Here is an 18,499-nt window from a genome sequence, read left to right as displayed (position 1 = left end):
TAGTGTTCACACACGCATACTTATGCCTTTAAACCAACTAATGTGAAATATTTCAGTCATTCAGTCATGCAAACTATTAGTGCAAAGGTGAGCTAACACCTGTGCTCAGGAGAGTGTTTATGTTCTTCTAAAATGGATGGTGGAATGTGAAAAGAAGGAAGGAGAGTGCCCAGCCAAGACCCCCGCGTGGTTTTAATGTAGTTCATTCGTTGTATATTTGTAAAAATTCCATGTCAAGGCCCCAACTTTTTGGACGTTTTCACGTTTGACCAATTTGCCTTAAGGGCAGTTGTGACTGAGGCACAAGTTTACCTGTTTCTCTAGCTCCCTCCCAAACTACTGATTAGACAGTTTCTGTTTATAGTGTTCAACTGGACAACAAAACAACAGAAATTAACTATTAGTTGAATTTACAATCCTATTTGGATGAAATTATATTTTCTAATTGCAAAAGTTGTGACTTTCTGGACACATGACAAGTACCGTGAATGGTTAGATTCTATATCCCGTCCCTAAAAGCTTCAGCAAAAACAAAACCAACTCCTGTAAGAGAACATGTACTGCGAGGATATGTTTCAGCTTTCTTATTTCGATAAGATTGACTGTACATAAAGAACTCTATAGAGAAGAAGACAAAGAACGTCAACATAATAGTGTGCATGAAAACAAAACTGCATAAAAATGTCCTTTAGTCACTAAACAAGTTTTATGTTTCAGTATGTTTCAGTTTGTCAAACAAGTGTAGTTTTTTTTTCTTTTGGCACCTGCATTGTTGCAGTCACCATGTGCGGTAGGTGAGAATGCCAGTGTTTCAAACATCCAGACTCTTTTTTTTATTTTCTATTAATAACTACTCGCTTAGTTGGGTTGAATGTGGGGTACTCCATGGTTGCAGGATGTTTTGCCCAAAGAAATGTGTCCATCCAACCATCATTTTTTAGAATCTGCTGAATCCATATCGAGGTTGCGGGGTTGGTTGAAGAGAACCCAACTGCTGATCAAGGCAGGACATCCAGTCTTTTGCCGAGCCACACAATCTCACACATCTAGGAATACCAAATCACCTATGAAGCAAGTTTTGGAATGTGGAAGGACACCAGGATTTCAGACAGGATTTGAACACTAACCACTACACCACAATGCAGCCTCAAAGATATCCTTTTTAAAATAAAAAAATTAAAAAGAAAGAATAAACTGCATCAGTGAAGTTTTATAAAAAAAATCTGTCAGCACTTAAGGAGATTTTGCGAAAAAGAGTTAAGAAGTAGCAGCTTTTTTGGCTGTAATCTTTGTTATACTCGTGTATTGCAATACCTGTGCAGGTTTGAAATTAACACACTTGTGTAGGGAATAATTAGGACGAGATCTTCCTAAAGCAACCCCACGGCCCCGCCTATGTCAGGGAGCAACACAAGCAACAGTCAGAATGGAGTTAAAACCCTGGAGTTTTCCTCCACTCGACAAATAAGTAAAAAAACAAATAAAAAAACATGTTTTATATGATGCCAAAATATCAAGGGTTTATCACCGAATCTCAGCATAAAAAAAATATACAACCTAAGGCAGCAAAGAATGTCAAATTTTTTCGTGAAATATTTTTCTCTTGTGTTTTCTCCTTTGGTCGCAAAGCATGAAAAGAAAAAATAGAAAAATAGGTCCAAAAAAACACGACACAAAGTTGTTCGGTTCTACCAGACGGTCTCTGCAGAAACAGCATTCTTCCATTTGAGCGACATTATTAACACCATCCTCATTACATTAGACAGTTGGTTGCAGAATGTTATGCATTATTATTGCAGTGTGTTAGGACCAACTGTTGTAATAAATCCATATCTGGAGTAAAGACTCCTGGTTTTTGTTTGTCAAATGCAGACTTCTTTTTTCTTTCAAGTCAAAGGCTCTTCTGTTTCCTCACTGGCTCTTTTCTGCGTAAAGAAACTTTCCAAAAAGCCTACATTTGTTTCGTTAACTTTGCTTGATGGGGGATTTCAATTTATCGGTTGGCTAAGCCATTTGAGACCGAGCAATTTCACATGCGTCAAGAACATTGACTGTAAGAGAGAGCTGGACTGAGTGACCTCCTGACTGGCGAGAGCGGTTGCCATAGAAATGTGGACTCAGACAAATCACTGCTTATTGACTATTTCTGGTTCTAACATGGTAATGGCCTTATTACAAAAAAAGAGGAGAATTTACTTAACTTTGTTGGAACCGGAAGTAAGTCATTTCTATGGGTGATGTCACACTTATTCGACCCAGATCTCTTATACAGTCTATGGTCAAAAAAGGAGTTGGATGTGGTCGGGAGAATCCAGTAGTTTTCCAAAATAGACTTCCTTCATAAATTGATCATTAATAAAATGCAAAAAAGTTTGTTTTTGTTTTCTCTGTGGCCCGGTACCAAGTGTCCCACAGACCAGTAGCAGTACGTGGCCTGTGGGTGTTGACCTGCAAGTAACAGATGTTGCAGTTCCTCCAAAGTCCACTAGAGGCAGGTTTAGAAAAGAACAGTTCTCTGTAGAATCCTAAGAACATCAGCAACTTTTTTAAGGGATTTTTTGTGTGCCTGGTGGCATCAAAGCTTCAATCTTTTTCACCATTGTTTTTGGAAGGTTGTTGAGGTGGGCGCAGGAAACTCTGCTCCCAACACAGGCTTCTGCAGAGACCATTGGATGACTTCAGAGATTATGTCTGTGCTTTTTTAGCATCAACATGGCTTTCTCTCCTCAAAGGCACCTTAAATCTTCCTTGATTCTTTTTTGTTTTCTAGAACAGCCTGAACTCCAGAAATTATTTGTGATGTAAATCCCAGCATGCCATTAGCTGCTTGAATACCAATAGTAATCTTTTGTTCTCCATTACAGATGCTCAGGTAGAACTTCAGGAGGTTTTCTGAAAGCGCCTTCATGCTTCATCCTACAGCATTATTCATTTCAGGGTCTCGGCTGGTTTGACATTGCAATGCAGGCACTCCACTCCTGAATTGTTTTTACCTCAGCCAGCAAAGAAGCCAGAGGTGAGGAGGAAAGTAGCTCCTGTTACCATGGAGACAAAGTCCAGCATGGTTGTTTTATTGCAGTTCAAAACTTTTCATTTATACTGAAAGGACTGACGGCGTATATAAACAGTTGATGAAGCTTCTTGAAAAGACTTGTTTCATCCATTGAGATGGCATTTGTTGTCAGCATTGACTGCATATGTAAGCTGGACTGAGTGACCCTTCCCCCCAAGTGTTCCTAATAGAAAGTGCCAAAATACCATAGACTTTTCTTGAGACATATACAGTCCTTGTATTCATGAAAAGAACCTTTTCTTTCACAATATTCTTTTCGGTAGTGCAAGTTTTTCAAGTTATACACTGACCAATCAGATGAATCAAAAAAGTAGGTGGTCTTGTGTTGAGTGTTTGAAGCGTTTGACACATTCTCCAAGGCCCACCTTGAGTGGAAGAGGTGTGGTATTTTAACATACTCGCTCCTGATTGGAGAAAGTGATTGTCATCGAAATGTAGGGTGAGACCATGTCAGACCAATCAGTGCTTACTAATGAGTTCTGATTCCAACATGGTGGTAATTGTATCGCAAAAAATGGATTATGTGAAATCCTCTCCACCTTTATCCACCTTTGTCATGGCAGGGATAACACGTCAATGGTCACCTTGACCCCATGGGACAGCACAAGGCAGTACATGAACCGTGCCTGTTTATTCCGCTGTTTATTAGTGATTTATTAGTAAAAGAACAATTTGAACACGATTTGTGTGCCTTTTATGCAATATAAAGGTTTTATACCAGTGATACATGTGTAAAAAGTCTGTTGGAGATACATTGAACGTCGTAGAAAGTCCCAAATTTAAGTATGGATCTCGCAAAAATCCTGCACAATTGAGTAAAATTTATGTAATCATTGCATATAAACTATGCAAAATGCGCGTAAACTGCATAACTCTCAACTGACCCTAAATTTTGAACAGCTCAAAACCAAATTCAGGCTAAGACCCGTTGGCTGAAACCCCCAAAGGTCATCTGCGCGCATCGATGAATGGCGAACGCAGGAAACACTTATGAATTACGTTTATCACTCATGAATCAAGAAAGAACAAAATTTCATGGAGAATGTGTAAAATGTACATAGTCATTGTGTAACACGGCCTTCAAGTCGTAAGGGTCTTGTGTGTGATTTTTGCAAGATGTTTTTCGCAAATTAATGCCTTTCCATGACTATTCCATATATGTCTACTGGACGAATCACACATGTACCGCCGAAATATAACTTTTATATCGCACACATATCATGTTCAAATTACATATTAGACGCAATTTTGGGCCAGATTTAGCTTTTGCGTTGGTTTACTTGTTCTTTGTGTGGTTTCTTCATACTTTGTCCATGGTTCTTTCATGATACATCTGTGGAAATTTCATGTACAGTCCACAACTTTCTCACTTTTTCAATATATATATTCATGTAGGACCAATTTTCATCCGTGCAATATGCGCAAAATGTACGTAGTGGCTATTTAACACGGCCTCAAAAAGTGAGTGCGTGTTATTAAAATATCCAGCAGCGATTACCTGCTGTACGTTCTTCTGTCCTACAGTCTTGTAAGTCAATACCCTCCCTGGTCTTCACACAAACACTGTAGGGTGTTAGCATGTGCAGATTGCGGGGCTGCATGTTCTCGCTCACATCAAACCCCACTAAGATGCGACGACAAACCTGCAGCCGTGTGAATGTGGGAATATGTTTTGAAAGCTTGGGGGGGGACACGTGCCGCATGTGATGGATTGTTCTGTTATTGCTAAGGACTCTCTTCAGGCTGCCTGCGGGACCCTTTTCGATCCATCCACTGTCTGTTTGTACTGCTGCTCATAAATTTTACAGGCGTTGCTGGAGCCCCACGGGGAGCCTAAACAATTGCTTTATTGATGAATTTGTCTCAGACGAACAGGAGAGCCATGCCAGGCCGGCACGAGCTTCTCCACCGCACCAAAATGAATATTGCTGGCTCCTTTTCTTGTTTTTTTGTTTTGTTTTTTTCCTCATATAAATCTCATAAAGGCAGGTGGGTGAGGATCGCCCTTGAAAGGGTTTCACTAATCTTCCTTGTTTACCGTGTCTCTTTTTCTAAAAGAGGAAGAAATTAATCTTGAGGCTGAGAAAATCGATGTTGTTCACGAGGTCTTAGCATGTTTGAGACATCTGTTCATAGGGGATGTGCCTTTAAGACCAAGTCCGTACCTTTGTTGTAGACGTTTGAATGACTGTGGAATTTCTGCTGAAGCTGAGGGTTTCACTGATTGATTGATTGGTTTATTTTAAATCAGAGACCCACTTGGATGAAAATCATGCTTTCAACATATTCTTGAAGCATTCTTCTCATTATGGAGGACATATGTGAAGACAATTTAGCTTAAAATTGCATTTCCGAGTATTTCTTTAATCAAATCATTGTGAATCAGGAGCATACGATAAAAAATGCTGTTGGAAAAGAATCGTTTTTGAGTAAAAAATACACTGGGTGGATCACAATCTCTCTGCTCCGCTCCAATCTGATACATCCACTTCCAGATTAACCAAACAGGTTTTTGGATTTAGGCTAAAAATGGCATAATCCATGATGAATTTGATAACTGATCAAAGCTTATTGTAGTGGAACTTTTAGGTATTATTTTCTAAATTGATTACAAAAAAACAAATTAAAAAAAAATATGCTATTTTCTTGACCTATTTGCTCCTAATCATAAATAGACATAACTGCGCTTACAAATACAGTACACACACGACACACTGAAACCAATAAATTTAATAATTGTTAAATAGAGTTTGAGTTAAAGGTTTTTAGGAATTGCTTGACATGGAGTGGAAAGAATAATGTCACCTCAAATTTCTTTCGTCATTGTTACGTTCTTCTTAGTAAATTCGAAAGAGGATTTTCTTCCCCCAGAAATTTTTGTTTTGTAATACACAAATTATATATTGAACCAAAATAAAAGTATGACCCAAAAATCGTGCTTTAAAATGAATCCACTGGGAAAGTGAATTGTTGCATCCCATTTGGTTATCTTTAAAACACTTGACAGTGTTCCCTCACCTTTTTCTTTTTATAGTCTTGCTGGTTCATGGACTCTTTACAGCGAGTGCACAGTGTTCTTTGTCCTGATTGGCTGTAGACCATTGTCCTCCATGCTGTTTCTCTCGTTCAGAATGCGTTTGGTTTGCCGATCAGACTGTTGTTTTCATTTTATATATGTTCAACGAAGTTTTGAACTTTGAGAGTTTCAACGAGAGAAAAGTGTAAAAGTGTTCCTGTCTGCCTGAGTAAAGTGTAGAAAGTGTGTAGTGAGGAGTCTTACAGCCTTAAAACATCTGGAATCCTATTACTGATTTCAGCTATCACCGGTTATTTTTAGAACGTAACAGCGATAAACGAGGGACCGCTGTCATACACTACAGCTGAAATCATTACTGTACATCACACATCACGTAACAAAAGCTTCTCGATTGTCATCAGTAAAAACTACTGGCAACTTCTCAAAGGTTTTGGGGGTGAAGGATGATCCAAAGGACCTGTGAATGAACTGATGTCTCATCCAATAGCTTTCAGGTCACTCATTCAAAATTTGGCGTGTGTCGTCCTCACAGACAGCCTGAAGTGCCCCTCAGCGAATCTCCCCAGTGCCCGGACGTGTGTATTAGCCTCCATTAAAAAGCACACAACCAGAGTTCACAGCCAGGTCAGTTAACACTCCAGCATCCCCGAGTGGGCTCGTGACATATGTGGCGAGGATGGAGGTGGATAAGCAACTGTAGCATTGCAAAAAAAATAAATAGAAAAAAATCGGAAAGCTGTTGATATTTGAGCTGCTGATATGTTGATTCAGCCTCAAAGCTCATCATACGGCTCTTTATAGAGAAGCAGAACACTCATTATAGTCCAACAATCATGGCAACACTTTGAGAATGATGAAGGATCAGAGATTTAATGTCATGTCTGATCGCCTGATTTCCTCAGTTTCCAGTTATTTGATAAACACCTGCAGCTTTGTCTCTCAGCCTATTTGTACTTGTTCACTCCTTTTGGTTCTGGACCAGGAACCACTCTCAGGCTCATCTTTGGAGGTGGTCTTGCTTTGTTTTCCAATTGGATCGAGCTACAAATTGCTAGGAGTTTCCTTAGTCTGCACCAAACCACTGGACCAAATGGCCACCATAGCCGGACATTATGGGGTGTAAACAAGAGTAGAAAAGAAGCAACCAATGAGCCACAGACAAACGTAAAGGAACAATGAGAAACCGCTACTCTTTGGAAGTTGGTCAGGTGAATGCAGGCTCATTAACGGGATACACATGTCCGTTGTTGTTGCTGTTGAGGGTGAGTGGCTCTGTAACAGACTGGCCCCCTTTTGGCCAACAAGAGCCAGATTAGCTCCAGTAACACCGTGACCCTGAAAGGCTTCAGATGTTTGTTAATATTTAAATTTCAAAATGGGTCAATTTGACCCAGGACATAATAGGAGGGTTCACTTATAAATATACCGCACATCCGTTATAAATTACAGCTTTATTCTAATATATTGTTGAATTTCTCATAATTATACGATTTTATTAAAATTTTGACCTTTTACTCATAATTTTAGGATTTAATTTCGACTTTTTCCCCCATAATTTTTTAACTTTTTTTTATAGAAATATCAACTTTATTTTGGTAATTTTAGGACTTTTTTCTAGTAAAATGTTACCTTTTTGGTCTTAGTTTTATAACTTTATTGTTGAAAAATTTTGACTTTTTTTATCAGATCTTATGACTGTATTTTAGTGCAATTTTGAATTTTTCTCATAATTTTACAACTTATTCTTTTTAATTTTTCCTTTTTTCCTCATAATTTTAGTAACATTTTAATTATTTTCTCATAATTGTACAACTTTGTGTAAAATTTGAGCTTTTTCCTTGTAATTTTGTTTTTATTTCTTCTTTTTTTTGTGGCTCTGTCACACTAAAGCAATACGCTTGAATTTAATATCTATCATTTAAAAGAGTTCAATTTCAATATCTGGTAATTTTAAAAGTTTAGGAAATGTTGTAAAACTAAGTTTCGATTGATTGGGTCACTGATATTAAAGACATCCCCTCATAAAAATGATGACATTTCTATTTTGTGTTTTGTTCCATGTTACTTAAATGACTCACAGAGAAGATTGTCTTTGTGTTCCATCATTGCCCAGTTGCACATATGCAAAGGGTTCCCTGCAGGTGGAAAACTGGACCTCTTCAATCACTCATCTGAAATATGAGTTTGCACTGATATTGCATAAGTCTTGTTTTTACTACTCGATTTGACATCCAGTGCTTCTTCTTACAGCAACACTGACACAGAGAGACATAAACCTTTTATCATAGTTGTAGATTTATGCCATCAATTGAAAAAGATTTACTGACGCGTGGTGAAGTGAGAATACAGTGCAGCTGGTTGTAAATCCCGTCTCGGAGTTCTTTGGCTGACAGGAGCTGCGTGGTTGCGTTGGCCGGCAGAGGAAAGGCTCGTCCAAAGCCTCCGACATCCATCCTGTCTGAAACCCGTCAACGTCTGAGCAGTGCCCCATTAGTCCAGAGGACAGGAGGTGGAGGAAACTTATCATCACTGCACCATTAACCTTTAATGAACTGCTGCTGTGTTTTCAAGACAAAGCTGTTCTGAAACTCCCCCTCGGTGCGAGGTCGCTTCCCCTCACCGGGCTGCCCTTGTCAACAAGGATTTAAACTATAAATAAAGTTGGGGAGTAATCTTTGGATATGATGAGCAGGTCTATTCTGTACGTCTTTTTTTTTTAATTCTGAACCATATTTTGGCTCTTAAAAGAAATAGAAAAGAATACATAATACATTAAATCCTATTACGATCAAACCAGAACAGCCATTGAGGAGTGCTTCAAGGTCTTCTGTCATGGACTGTTATTAATAATTCGTGGGAACTTCTGAGTAGGTTTTATCTTGTGATGCCATCAAATGTTTGAGGCTTTGTTGAAGCCTGTTGCTCTGGCGTGTAAAGGATCTTCGAGGATTCATTTATTTTGGAGCCAGAATCACCAGAAGAAGAAAAAAAAATCAAGACCCACTATGATCATCTTTTGATCTATTTCAAAAGCATTCCCAGTGTTATTTTAATTAGGGTTATGCCTTTTTTAGCCAAAATATGAAAGAAAACCTGTGTTGTTTTCAAGAATTGTTTGTGCGGAGCAAGTCCACCGCCCTTTCCCGTCATCCCATAACTCAGAGCTATCTGTTTACACACTCTCCTGGACATAGTTTCTGCAGAGTGGCTTTAACTCTTTAAAGAATGTTTCTTCAATCTTTATGTGGAGCAACCCCACCCCCCTTCCCCTCCCTGTTGCTGAAAGGCCCTCGTAGCATATTTTTTACACCACAAATATGATCTTCTTCAAATGACAGTTTTCTTCTGCTCTTGTTATTAAAAACACTGATTGTATGTTTTACGCTCTTAAGGCAGTAAACAGCAGAAAAAATAGATTCAAAAAATGTAATCGATTTTGGCTTGATTGGGGTGGATAAAGGGTTAGTTTTCTTTATATAGGTCTTCCATCATCAGACAAATCATCCCCCCAAAAAACCTGATTTCCATCAGACTGGGTCTTTAAACGCTTAAAGTGAAAAAAAAAGTGTCTTAAGGACCAATAAGAATAATTTAAAAAAACAATCCAGTAAAAAAAAGGAAAAAGGGATCCAAACCAGATTATCAACAGTCACTAGAATAGTTCTATGAACGGGTTCTGGAATTTGGAACTCTTACAACAGACTGGCAAACTAGTTCCCCGCCTAAAGCTACGTTCACACTGGGCCCAGAAAGATGCATTTGAGCGACCGCCTTAAAATAAATGATGTAAACGCATGTATGTGTGTGTTTCTGGCGTCCGTTCTGTAAGTCCTTTTTTGTGCTCTACGTACTAAATGCGCAGCGATTGTGCGTGCATCAAAAGTTAAACCGGTTGAACTTTGACCAATCAGACACTCGGATTTGGTAGCGACGCAGGCATAGCGTCTCTTTCAAAACAAGGAAGTGCCAACTGGTTGAAGAATGACCATGGGAGGAGAATTTCATAATTTGTGCTTTGTGTGCTGTCTGAATTCCATGACGTCAAGTCTTTCATAGTAAATCAGAGGAGAGCTGTGAAAGAAAAAGCCTGGAGTGAGATTCACGAGATCTGCACCACTTTGATATTTTGGACCAAGTCTTTTCCAACTATATACATGTGCAAGTATCGGGTAGCCACAGATGCTAAAAACGTGTTGAAGAAGGCCTGTTTAGCGTGTTCAACGTGCCACACATGCCTGGTGTGTGTATGTAGCAAAAAGGCCTACAGTAGCTGGGATAGGATCCAGCAACCTAGTGACCCTGAAAGGGACTCAATAGGTTTGGAAATAGAAACTCAGAACTTGCAACTCAGCAGTTTGGGGTGCAAATTTAATACTGTGGATTTTTCTGTTTGTTTTTTAGGGCAGCTTGTTTCTTCTGCACTAGTGGGTGAAATCGCTGCATCAGACTCGCTGCTTTTTCCTCTTCAGCAGCTCCCTCAGAAGCAGATCAACTCAGACTCCTTCCAGTCTCTTTGAATAAGCAGATATCTAGGTGAGTCTCATATCTCCATCCTAACAGGCCCAACACACTCCAGCCACTGGGGGCAACCCCCCTCCCCCCCTCCCTCCACCTCACCAATCACGCCTGATAGCACATGACTCTCCCCTCGTGCTCTCAGACACACACGGGCACTCAGCGAGGCCCAGGACTCAGCTTTTTTATTTAAATGCGATAAATATTTAATTTGCGAACGTGTTGTGAAAGATCACACGAGCATGCACAAAGGACCCGCTGCTGAATATGCAACGCTCTGATAAATATTTCAGCACTCCATTTCCCCAACCCCCGGTTGACTCACCAGGAACCTGGAGCCGATCCTGGTGAGAATTAAACATGTTTTGCTTGCAATATTTATTCTGTAAAAACAGACACGGCTGTCCTGATGTGAGAAATTTTTTTTGGGTGGGGGTTTCCTGTGCCTGATAGGCCGTGTCACACGACCACTACATACATTTTGTACATTTTTCACGTTTGAATTTTTGTTCTTTCGTGATCCATGCGTGATAAATGTAATTAACACGTGTTCCTTGCGTTCGTCATTCGTCGATGTGCGCAGACGTGCATCAAAAGTTACGGTCACAGGGTCTTTTTGGGAATTCGGTGTTGGGCTGTTCACATTTTTTGGTCAGTTGAGAATTACGCAGTTTATGCATATTTGACGAAGTTTATACACAATTATTATGTAAATCTTACACAATTGTGCAAGATTTTTGTAAGATCCATGCACAATTTGTGTCTTTCCACAACCATTAAACCTATGTCTAACGCAGAGTTAGTCTTTTTTAACCTTTTTTGAAACATGGTACACTTTTCCTTGACAAACATCCTGCAGCACACCAGCAACCAAAATAAAAAAAAGTGAAACTCTGTATTCCATATTGCTGTACGGTCCCTCCATGATCTCATACGTATTTTTTTGTAATAATTTAGGCACAAGAAATTTGAAGTTGCAGCTGTTTTTCCTAAATGTTTTCAACTAAATTAGTTGCAAATTTGACCAGGAAGTTTTTTTCCCCTCCAGTTTATTGAAATGCAATTAATTTCATGTAAACCTTAAAAAAACTAAATTAAATGACATTTTGTCTAAATGGTAATTTATTTTAAAATATTTTTTATGTTTGTTCAAGAACAATTTTTATTATTTTTTCATTTGTCTTAATCAAAAAAAAATAACTTTACCAAAAATGTTTTATTTCTTTTTGTGTGATGAAATGGTTTCATTTTAGTTAAATGTGTCTGTTGGCGATTTCACCTTAATGCTGTTTCTTGGATTTTGTTATTACTTATATTTAAACTTAACTTCAAGTTATTCAAAAGTAAATAAAGTTTGAATTTGTTCTTCATTCCAGACATTATTAGAAATCACCTGTTTGTTTTTTTAAAGATGATTTGGACCAAACTGTCATGCTACCTCAGGGAGTCCTCTCCCCTCCCCTCTCTGCTCTGCTTCTCAGATTGAACCCAGCTGTTGGCACTCACCTCATCATCCAGCCTGCTACTTAAGAGGAACCTCCACCAGCATTCTTCGCCAGTTCGTTGCCTCTCCATGGTGCTTAACCTGGTCACTAAGTCATGCTATCTAGTTTACGCAATCCATGCTATCTAGTTAATTCCAGTTTTGTACTTCGTCTACAGAACAGATTGTATGTGTGCCAACCTGCACACGAGCATTAAGAAAAGCCTCAGAGATCCAAAGTCTCTAAGCCACGCCACGACTCCCAGCCACAACTACAAGTCACGTCAAAACTCTGAGTCATGCCACGACTCCAAAACACGTCACAACACAAAGCCACGCCAAGACTACACACCATGCAACTTCTCTCAACCTTTCCTCAAGAGTTGCTACGCCGTTGGATAAACATCATCCATTCATATATACTGGTCTCCACCCGATCACTATCCACAGACTGGGACAATAAATAATTAAATCCAGTTCCATCTCCTGTTGTCCTTCCGGGTTCCAGCAACTGGGTCTGCTCAGCCTTGCTGATCATGATACAAACACTGGAATCTCTGACTGTAATTCCTTTGTTCTCCAACATAAACTTAAGGGAAAACTAAACTGCTTAACTCTGATTTCTGCTGCTCTTCCGGGACCTGACCATCACTGGTTGTAAACACTGGTCTAACTGACTTTTTTTACGCATGTACCACACATATGTTTAAATTACATAACCGACCCACAAATCAATAATATATTGCATATAAACGTCACAATAATCCTGCATAGTTCATGTTCTTCGTTGGTTTACGTGTTCTTTGCATGGTTTATTTGTACTTCTTCCTTGGTTTTAATGTGGTTCATTCCTGATACATCTGTGACTATTTTGTTTAAAGAACCACAACCTTTCTCACTTTTTCAACCTATATTCACGTATGACCAATTCTCATCCGTGCAATATGCACAAATGTATGAAGTGGCTGTGTGACACAGCTTTAAGGTTGCTTACTTCTGCGACACATGCCCCCAACGGTTCTGTCGCATTTGTAACTAATAACACCAATAACCCACCTGCCAGCATAATATTCAGCCACTGCCTCTCTATAAAAATTGTCACACACTGTAACTGCTCCTTTTATTTATAACTCATACAGGCGTGTAAAAGCTGCTGACTAAAGAGCAGTACCACTCACTTCAACTTCTTCTGCTCTGCTGCTGCAGGATATGGATGCAGATGAAGCTGACTTTATGGCTACTTTGAATTCTTATTAGAAATAACATATCATTTGCAGGATTTAGCAGAAAGGCCAACGCTCTGACCACATCCCCATCAGTCTTAGGCTTTGCAATTTTTCTAAATGTGATTTTGGGCTGACATGCTTTTATCTGTGGAAAAGAAGTTGTGTACAAGATTGTAAAAAGCTGAAGAATTTATTATATATAAATATTTGGTAGTGTAATTAACGTGGCTCCGTACAATGCCTTACAGGTGGACACGGGCGAAATCAGTACCAGGCACGGGTTGGAGTGTAGGAAGGTCGTAGACCACTTAGTGACAACACACAAAGGGTGAGAATGTTCATACATTATTTTTTCTACGGGCATACCGCGAGCGACAAGTCTTGGCAAAAGTACATGTAAAAATAAAGTAGGTGAGATGAAGCCGTGTCAATGAGCCCCAAGGGAACTGCAAGGTACACCTACCAGATTTTGTTTATTTATTTTAACTTGTCCTGTTAAGCAGCTGAGCGAGCCGATAAGAGCTAAAGTCTCTTGTGTTGGACAGATTTTACTGTTAAAATAGGAAGTTATGAATTTTGGAGCAGATACAAAGGTGGAACCCGAGGGAGGAGGCAAAATATGAAGGCCCAAAGGCAATATGATTAGCCAAATCTCAGATTTGTGAATCACAGGGATCCCCCCACCATGGTGACAGAAGGTCAAGGAGCCAAAACCAGTGAGACAACCACCAACCACAAACCAGCTGCTAGGCCCTCCTACTCAGATAGGTCATTGGACTGGTGACCAATCCCCCTTGTGTGGTGAGTCTGGTGTGAAATGTTGTTGTTCATCTTTCAGGTTGTCGCACAGGTTTACAGCAGATGCCCTTCCTGACAGTAGGCATTAACGTGAAGGGTCTGGATGAAGCTCATTGTGCCCCCTGGGAATTGAACCCTGATTTCCCTTGTGCTAATATCCAGACCCAAGGGTGCACGTAGTGGCCTGTACAGATTGTCTGAGCCCACCAAAGAGCCCTAATCAATCGAATTTTTAATCAAAACTTTTGGCGTGAAGAGTTTGTGAAGATTTATACCACAACCCTGGGGGAAGGCGCCACTGCCAAGCAGCCTGCCCCCCAAGCCGGGGCCCGAGGCCAATCTCCCTCTCCACACATTCTTTTTTGGTGTGCATTTTTAGGTGTTTCTACCTCATTCTGTCCAACAGAAAAGTCTAAAAATGTCCTATTTATCAGGTCGTCAGGATTGCTCCAAAGGAGAGGTAGATCTGCTTGCTATCAGTGAATATTTTTACAGTTGGAGAAATCCCACCAGGCTGATTATGAGTAGGTCATGGCATACTCTAGAAATGATTATAGTGTCCGAGTATGTTGCAAATAAATGATTTACCTGATATAGGGAATTTCTTCCCTACCCCTTTGGCTTCCACCTATAGCTCCAACTGTAGGGGCATTTGAAACTGAACACATGTCCGAAAGTGTTTTTTTAAGGAGTAGCCGTAAGGACTTAGGGCTCGCTAGCCCTCCGCCGTCACGGTACTGGCTACCTATCCCTCTTGCTTGTGATATGAAGAAGAAACACATTTTTTTCCCATGAGCGTGCTCGGAAGCACATAAATTTACTTTAAATGTAGGTTTTGTTTTTGCATAACTTTTAAAAAATAATGTATTTCATGAGCGGTGGCAGGTACCCACTAGAGTAGATGACAGGCAACTATTGACACCGTCAAGCGGTAGTAACGTCCGAATTTGAAGATTCAAGGTTCGCTATATCTCTCCACTTGGAGGGATAAATGAAGGTATAAGGAGAAGTCGTGGGGTAGAAAAAAAATTCGGATTCGGCAATAGACTGCTGTAAAACCATCCATAAATTTTTTCTGGATTTTATTTTTTATTACGTATTGGCAAGAAAATAGTCGCAAAATTTTAAATTTTTCTTATCTTAAAACACTAAATCAAATCATGTTTACAAAAAGTGACGCCACATTAAATGACGATATGAAGGAAACATTCCATGAAAAAAAAGACACCATCATGTCTCAGCTTGGACTCATAGATGTGGTAAACGTCTCTACAGATCCATTCGTCTTAAACACTTTGGTTCATTGGGAAAGATCCTCATGAATGACTTTCCCCCTGATTTCTGCTCCTGTTCATGTTCATTTCCAGCACCGGCAGACTATTAGCTCACTTTCATAGAGATTAATGTTGTTTTGTTATCGTATCCGCCTGCATCTTTCTGTTAAGTGAGTGAAAATAGGGTGGGAGGGGCTACAGGAGAGCAAAAACATTTACTGCAGATGTTACTACGTTTCTACAACTCCTAAATCGCTGTCCTGCCTTGGAAAGTGGTTGTAATTATTGTTCCAATTATAGCACCGCATTAACAAGTAGGAAAAGTTGAACATATTGTTCTTTCTTGCTGGTTATTTGAAAAAGAGTCACTTTTGCCCCAGTAGTAGTCTGATATAGAAATACTCCGAAATGTCATTATTATGTCCCGCAGACGTCTTGAACTATATTTTTTTATAAATTCTTTTTTCTTCTCATTCTCAAAATTCACCAAAATTTGCATGCACCTAGTACCCGTTAAAAATGAATTTTGGGCTTAGTGAACAAGCCCCACCCTTAAAAAAAGATTACATTGCAGCGGGCAAAACCATTATCCCTTGTGCTATCCTAGGCACTTTAACATTGGGAGTTGGGTCATCTAGACCAGTGTTTTTCAACCAGTGTGCCGCGGCACACTAGTGTGCCGTGGGAAATTGCCCTCATTACCTGATCTAAAAACATTTTCCATCTCCAGGATTTCAGCTCTCTGTTCATCCAAACAGGCACTGATAAAACACTGAGGAGTTAGGAATATAAAAGATCTTAAAATTACTTTTTCTTTGTGTTTATTTAATTCTATTAAAGACATTTTGATAAGAATGACGGAACAGCGATTTACCTGCAGCTATAACAGTTTGCGGAAAAGTCCCGCACCTTTAACTGTCTCCGCCAATCATTCTTGAAGGCTTAATCACATGTCATCAGTCTGACCAATCAGAAGTGCTTAAAGTCTTCACTTCCTTGTTCCAATTTAGCTCAAAAAGTCGCTCAGTTCTAACAAAAATACCAGCTAAAGCTCGTCTTTAGCGGTGTAGCTTTCCACAGAGTCCGGTGTCAGACTGTGGAACAAGTGAACAAAACAATGAAGCTCCGAGAAGAGAGTCTGTCTGCCCTTTTTCTGCAGTTTTTACACTACATCTCCCATGATGCATTGGCTTAAATGGCCAGTGTCCCAGCGCACCATGAGTCGTCCTTGTGAAACGTCTTGAAACCACAACAAACAAACAAACAGTTTCTAAATTTTCTAATTGAACTTTTATTTCATCTCTTAGAAAAACAGCCACAACTTCCTGCTTTTTTGGCCACAATTATCACAAAAATGTACGGGAGATTGCGGGGGGGGCAGTAAATCAATACAGACCATGAGTTTCTGCTTTTCTTTTTTTTTTGGATGCTGGTGTGCCGCGGGATTTTTGTCAAGGTTAAAGTGTGCCGTGGCTCAAAAAAGGTTGAAAAACACTGATCTAGACCCACTAGACAGTGCTCTGAACCTTTTTTCTTCAATGATTTGTGATCTTCACTGGTGTCCATGGATTACATGAAATCTTTCCACCTTTATCCACCTTTGTCATGGTAGAGAGAACATGTCAATGTAAGGGTGGGGTCATCTAAGATAGCACAAGGGATAAAAAAATAAATAAATGGGGCAAAAGTCTCTGATGGGGCTCAAGCAAAATTTGTTCAAAATCAACTAACAAAACCAAAACATACATGTCAGTAATATCTGAAGGAGATTTTGAAATTGGTATGGGATGGCCATAGGACCTACAACTTGGCAGCCATTTTGTAGTAAAGCGTAAAATGTTGGCTTAACAAACGTGCCACCAGGTACGTCTACAACCACCACCAAAGTTTCAACGAGGGTCCACCTTCTTGAATTAAAAAAAAAAAAAAAATAGCTTTAGTACCTTCCACAAATGTATACTCCTCTTACTGATTTGGATTTATCCCTGCCAAATAACTTAAGCATCATTGTGTATAGCTACTTGGGAAAAAAAGGTTGCTTTTATAATAACGCCGTTAGCGTGGCGAGCTTGCAAAACTTATGTTTCCCTTTTGCTCGCATGTATTTTACCAGGATATTGTGAAGATTTGAAACATGAATCATTTGCTCAAGCTGAATAAAACAATGTGACATACAAAATGAACATATTAGGAAAGCGGGCGTGGTGAGCAAAAAACCTCAGTTGTTGAGGAAATTAAAACATTTATTTTTAAGGTTTATTCTTAAGGTTAATTCTTCTAAAATCTACATAGTCCTGTTACTCACCCCCAGGTGACCAAAAAGTAAAATGGTTGCTATGGAGATAAAGCCAACAGAAAAGCTGCCAATTTGAAAAACAAAAAACATTTTGATGAGTTTGCTACGTGCACCCGTGAGCAGGGTGAAAGGGGCAGAAGGGGAGAATAAGCGGCGTGTAAGAGTAGCTCAGCCAGTGAGGGCAGGTTAAAATGGGGTGGCGAGGGCAAGTGGCGACTGTGGGCTACACAACGCTGCTGGCTGCCTAATTTTTTTTGGTTTTCTCCCAAACTTTTGGAAGCAGTGGTTAGCAAGATTGTAGAAAAATAAAGCGATTCTCAGTGTGGCGGGGGCAGTGGAGTGATGCGGGGCCCTTGGGGTGAGCGTGTGCTTTATTTAGATGGGTGGTGATAAACATAATATTTCCATTTTGACAGCAAATCTGTTCTAAAGTTGCTGTGACATTCGTTTAGATTCCTGCCAGAGAGCTTTCAAAGGGAATGGATTATTTCCTGCCTTCCGTGTCTCCAAAAGCAAACTTAGCGGGGGCATGACACACAGAACCCCCCCACCCCCCACCCCCACCCCACCCAACACCCCCCTCGGCTGTGGTTTCTGGAGTGGCGTTCTGCCAGCAAACAAAGGCAGCATCTTCCCAGGTCAGGCTTGTCATTCAAACATGTGTAGGTAAAGAGAAGCGTGTGCAGTAATCGACTGCAGTCTCTCTGAGATGCAAGGGCCCAGATGGTAATTGTGTTCGGCAGCGGAGTGAATTAAACCAATTAGTGTCATCGTGATACATCCTTCCTGGCAGACTC

At 39.9% G+C, this 18,499-nt stretch overlaps 1 long non-coding RNA gene across 4 annotated transcripts; it reads left to right on the top strand.

The window, feature by feature from the left end:
* Positions 1-10,251: 10,251 nt before the first annotated feature.
* Positions 10,252-12,584, top strand: LOC110015080 (uncharacterized). Of its 4 annotated transcripts, XR_013656199.1 has the most exons (4): positions 10,252-10,643; positions 10,919-10,972; positions 12,037-12,201; positions 12,288-12,584. It is a non-coding gene; the product is annotated as an uncharacterized LOC110015080 (long non-coding RNA). The 4 variants fall into 4 exon arrangements; XR_013656200.1 differs by lacking the exon at positions 10,919-10,972 and having other exon boundaries at positions 10,254-10,643; XR_013656201.1 differs by lacking the exon at positions 10,919-10,972 and having other exon boundaries at positions 10,256-10,643; positions 12,069-12,201.
* The last annotated feature ends 5,915 nt before the right edge of the window (positions 12,585-18,499 follow it).

Source organism: Oryzias latipes, chromosome 5 (assembly GCF_053564925.1).
Source record: "Oryzias latipes strain Hd-rR chromosome 5, Olatipes_Hd-rR_3.1".
In the NCBI taxonomy this organism is placed as follows: Eukaryota; Metazoa; Chordata; class Actinopteri; order Beloniformes; family Adrianichthyidae; genus Oryzias; species Oryzias latipes.
This window is presented reverse-complemented; position numbering and strand designations above follow the sequence as displayed.